The sequence below is a fragment of the Nothobranchius furzeri genome, chromosome 10, assembly GCF_043380555.1.
Source record: "Nothobranchius furzeri strain GRZ-AD chromosome 10, NfurGRZ-RIMD1, whole genome shotgun sequence".
Lineage (NCBI taxonomy): Eukaryota > Metazoa > Chordata > Actinopteri > Cyprinodontiformes > Nothobranchiidae > Nothobranchius > Nothobranchius furzeri.
Window position 1 is genome coordinate 67,056,716 of NC_091750.1, and position 5,144 is coordinate 67,061,859.

General features: G+C 42.2%; 4 non-coding genes across 4 annotated transcripts; all 4 read right to left on the minus strand.

Annotated features, from left to right (window-relative positions):
• Positions 1 to 458: 458 nt before the first annotated feature.
• trnah-gug (transfer RNA histidin (anticodon GUG)) lies at positions 459 to 530 on the minus strand. Its single transcript has one exon. It is a non-coding gene; the product is annotated as a tRNA-His (tRNA).
• A 620-nt stretch (positions 531 to 1,150) lies between these two features.
• On the minus strand, positions 1,151 to 1,222 carry trnah-gug (transfer RNA histidin (anticodon GUG)). Its single transcript has one exon. It is a non-coding gene; the product is annotated as a tRNA-His (tRNA).
• Positions 1,223 to 1,845: 623 nt separating this feature from the next.
• On the minus strand, positions 1,846 to 1,917 carry trnah-gug (transfer RNA histidin (anticodon GUG)). The gene has a single exon. It is a non-coding gene; the product is annotated as a tRNA-His (tRNA).
• Positions 1,918 to 4,842: 2,925 nt separating this feature from the next.
• On the minus strand, positions 4,843 to 4,914 carry trnah-gug (transfer RNA histidin (anticodon GUG)). The gene has a single exon. It is a non-coding gene; the product is annotated as a tRNA-His (tRNA).
• Positions 4,915 to 5,144: the final 230 nt, after the last annotated feature.

Here is a 5,144-nt window from a genome sequence, read left to right on the forward strand (position 1 = left end):
TCGTCTCCAGTAGCTTTGTTGTGTCGAAGAGAAGTCTCTGCTCCAAGGATTCTACGAACTTCAAGAAAGACTGATAAGAGTTTTGGATTCAATTTTTCCCCGGAAAAAGGGGAATGGTGCCCCGTATATCTAAGAATATCTTAATTAATTAATAAATCAGTAAATATTCCCATATTTACAGAATTTATTGAAGAATCCAAAAGTAAGTTAACGCTTACGAATTGTTCGCTCCTAATAACCCCAACAGGGCATTGGAGTTGTTTTTTCCCCCAAAAGAAATTAGACAAATCACCAATTACTTGAGGTTTCAGTAGTTGCTAAACAACTCTATTCCAACAGCTTGTTCCTGTTTTATGACTTCTTTTGAGCTTTTGCATAGCTGTCTTTGTTTTTCTTGTCATCTTAGCAAAGTTTCCTCGGAAAGAAAAGTTATTTAAGACGGAATGTAAAGGAACATTTGCCGTGACCCGGATTCGAACCGGGGTTGCTGCGGCCACAACGCAGAGTACTAACCACTATACGATCACGGCACGTTTCCTCAGCTCCATCTGTAAGCTGTGGTGATCAGCTGTGACCACACCATTGTAAAGATGTCGACTTGAAAAGTGCGAGAGCTCATGAAGAAGCTTTATCAACATTTTCCTTCGTGCCGGATTTGAACCAGCGACCTAAGGATGTCTTTTGAGCTGCCTCTACAGTCCTCCGCTCTACCAACTGAGCTATCGAAGGGTGGTCAATGCTGGAAGCAATTAGTACTTTGTGCATTGTGTTTTTTAGTGCAACGTTTAATTTTTTTCTATTTGATCTTGTTCCAAACATAGATGCCTAAGTATTTTGGGTGAACGTTCAAAGTACATTTCCCCATCTCTACACACAAGAGGATCTCATCTTCTGACTAGAAATATGGCCAACCTTTCTATTGTTGCTGTCAACTCACTGGGCATTGGAGTTGTTTTTTCCCCCAAAAGAAGTTAGACAAATCACCAATTACTTGAGGTTTCAGTAGTTGCTAAACAACTCTATTCCAACAGCTTGTTCCTGTTTTATGACTTCTTTTGAGCTTTTGCATAGCTGTCTTTGTTTTTCTTGTCATCTTAGCAAAGTTTCCTCGGAAAGAAACGTTATTTAAGACGGAATGTAAAGGAACATTTGCCGTGACCCGGATTCGAACCGGGGTTGCTGCGGCCACAACGCAGAGTACTAACCACTATACGATCACGGCACGTTTCCTCAGCTCCATCTGTAAGCTGTGGTGATCAGCTGTGACCACACCATTGTAAAGATGTCGACTTGAAAAGTGCGAGAGCTCATGAAGAAGCTTTATCAATATTTTCCTTCGTGCCGGATTTGAACCAGCGACCTAAGGATGTCTTTTGAGCTGCCTCTACAGTCCTCCGCTCTACCAACTGAGCTATCGAAGGGTGGTCAATGCTGGAAGCAATTAGTACTTTGTGCATTGTGTTTTTTAGTGCAACGTTAAATTTTTTTCTATTTGATCTTGTTCCAAACATAGATGCCTAAGTATTTTGGGTGAAAGTCCAAAGTACATTTCCCCATCTCTACACACAAGAGGATCTCATCTTCTGACTAGAAATATGGCCAACCTTTCTATTGTTGCTGTCAACTCACTGGGCATTGGAGTTGTTTTTTCCCCCAAAAGAAGTTAGACAAATCACCAATTACTTGAGGTTTCAGTAGTTGCTAAACAACTCTATTCCAACAGCTTGTTCCTGTTTTATGACTTCTTTTGAGCTTTTGCATAGCTGTCTTTGTTTTTTTTTTTGTCATCTTAGCAAAGTTTCCTCTGAAAGAAACAACATTTAAGACGGAATGTAAAGGAACATTTGCCGTGACCCGGATTCGAACCGGGGTTGCTGCGGCCACAACGCAGAGTACTAACCACTATACGATCACGGCACGTTTCCTCAGCTCCATCTGTAAGCTGTGGTGATCAGCTGTGACCACACCATTGTAAAGATGTCGACTTGAAAAGTTCGAGAGCTCATGAAGAAGCTTTATCAACATTTTCCTTCAGGCAGGATTTGAACCAGTGACCTAAGGATGTCTTTTGAGCTGCCTCTACAGTCCTCCGCTCTACCAACTGAGCTATCGAAGGGTGGGCAATGTCAGAAGCACTTAGTACTTTTTGCATTGTGATCTTGAGTGCAACGTTTAATTTTTTTCTATTTGATCTTGTTCCAAACATAGATGCCTAAGTATTTTGGGTGAACGTTCAAAGTACATTTCCCCATCTCTACACACAAGAGGATCTCATCTTCTGACTAGAAATATGGCCAACCTTTCTATTGTTGCTGTCAACTCACTGGGCATTGGAGTTGTTTTTTCCCCCAAAAGAAGTTAGACAAATCACCAATTACTTGAGGTTTCAGTAGTTGCTAAACAACTCTATTCCAACAGCTTGTTCCTGTTTTATGACTTCTTTTGAGCTTTTGCATACAGGTGCTGGCCAGTAAATTAGAATATCATCAAAAGGTTGAAAATATTTCAGTAATTCCATTCAAAACGTGAAACTTGTACATTATATTCATGCAATGCACACAGACCAATGTATTTCCAATGTTCATTACATTTAAATTTGATATTCATAAGTGACAACTAATGAAAACTCCAAAGTTGGTATCTCAAAAAATTAGAATATTCTGAAAAGGCTGAATATAGAAGACACCTGCTGCCACTCTAATCAGCTGATTTACTCAAAACACCTGCAAAGGCCTTTAAAAGGTCCCTCAGTCTTGTTTTGAAGGCACCACAATCATGGGGAAGACTTCTGACTTAACAGCTGTCCAAAAGACAATCATTGACACCTTGCACAAGGAGGGCAAGACACAAAAGGTGATTGCTAAAGAAGCTGGCTGTTCGCAGAGCTCTGTGTCCAAGCACATTAACAGACAGGCGAAGGGACGGAAAAAATGTGGTAGAAAAAAGTGTACAAGCTCTAGGGATAACCGCACCCTGCAGAGAATTGTGACGACAAACCCATTCAAAAATGTGGGGGAGATCCACAAAGAGTGGACTGCAGCTGGAGTCAGCGCTTCAAGAACCACCACGAGGAGACTCATGAAAGACATGGGATTCAGGTGTCGCATTCCGTGTGTCAAGCCACTCTTGAACAAGAAACAGCGCAAGAAGCGTCTCGCCTGGGCCAAGGACAAAAAGGACTGGACTGATGCTGAGTGGTCCAAAGTTATGTTTTCTGATTAAAGCAAGTTCTGCATTTCCTTTGGAAATCAAGGACCCAGAGTCTGGAGGAAGAGCGGAGAAGCACAGAATCCACGTTGCATGAGGTCCAGTGTAAAGTTTCCACCGTCAGTGATGGTGTGGGGTGCCATGTCATCTGCCGGTGTTGGCCCACTCTGTTTCCTGAGGTCCAGGGTCAATGCAGCCGTCTACCAGGAAGTTTTAGAGCACTTCATGCTTCCTGCTGCTGACCAACTTTATGGGGATGCAGACTTCACCTTTCAACAGGACTTGGCACCTGCACACAGTGCCAAAACCACCAGCACCTGGTTCAAGGACCATGGTATCCCTGTCCTTGATTGGCCAGCAAACTCGCCTGACCTTAACCCCATAGAAAATCTATGGGGTATTGTGAAGCGGAGGATGCAATACGCTAGACCCAACAATGCAGAGGAGCTGAAGACGACTATCAGAGCAACCTGGGCTCTCATAACACCTGAGCAGTGCCACAGACTGATCGAGTCCATGCCACGCCGCATTACTGCAGTTATTGAGGCAAAAGGAGCCCCGACTAAGTATTGAGTGCTATACATGCACATTCTTTTCATGTTCATTCTTTTCAGTTGGCCAACATTAGAGAAACAAACATTTTTTCATTGGCCTTTAGAATATTCTAATTTTCTGAGATACCAGATTTGATGTTTTCATTGGTTGTCACCTATAAATATCAAAATTAAACGTAATAAACATCGGAAATACATTGGTCTGTGTGCATTGCATGAATATAATGTACAAGTTTCACGTTTTGAATGGAATTACTGAAATATTTTCAACCTTTTGATGATATTCTAATTTACTGGCCAGCACCTGTAGCTGTCTTTGTTTTTCTTGTCATCTTAGCAAAGTTTCCTCGGAAAGAAACGTTATTTAAGACGGAATGTAAAGGAACATTTGCCGTGACCCGGATTCGAACCGGGGTTGCTGCGGCCACAACGCAGAGTACTAACCACTATACGATCAAGGCACGTTTCCTCAGCTCCATCTGTAAGCTGTGGTGATCAGCTGTGACCACACCATTGTAAAGATGTCGACTTGAAAAGTGCGAGAGCTCATGAAGAAGCTTTATCAACATTTTCCTTCGTGCCGGATTTGAACCAGCGACCTAAGGATGACTTTTGAGCTGCCTCTACAGTCCTCCGCTCTACCAACTGAGCTATCGAAGGGTGGTCAATGCTGGAAGCAATTAGTACTTTGTGCATTGTTTTTTTTAGTGCAACGTTTAATTTTTTTCTATTTGATCTTGTTCCAAACATAGATGCCTAAGTATTTTGGGTGAACGTTCAAAGTACATTTCCCCATCTCTACACACAAGAGGATCTCATCTTCTGACTAGAAATATGGCCAACCTTTCTATTGTTGCTGTCAACTCACTGGGCATTGGAGTTGTTTTTTCCCCCAAAAGAAGTTAGACAAATCACCAATTACTTGAGGTTTCAGTAGTTGCTAAACAACTCTATTCCAACAGCTTGTTTCTGTTTTATGACTTCTTTTGAGCTTTTGCATAGCTGTCTATGTTTTTCTTGTCATCTTAGCAAAGTTTCCTCGGAAAGAAACGTCATTTAAGACGGAATGTAAAGGAACATTTGCCGTGACCCGGGTTCGAACCGGGGTTGCTGCGGCCACAACGCAGAGTACTAACCACTATACGATCACGGCACGTTTCTTCATTTCCATCTGTAAGCTGTGGTGATCAGCTGTGACCACACCATTGTAAAGATGTCGACTTGAAAAGTGCGAGAGCTCATGAAGAAGCTTTATCAACATTTTCCTTCGTGCTGGATTTGAACCAGCGACCTAAGGATGTCTTTTGAGCTGCCTCTACAGTCCTCCGCTCTACCAACTGAGCTATCAAAGGGTGGTCAATGCTGGAAGCAATTAGTACTTTG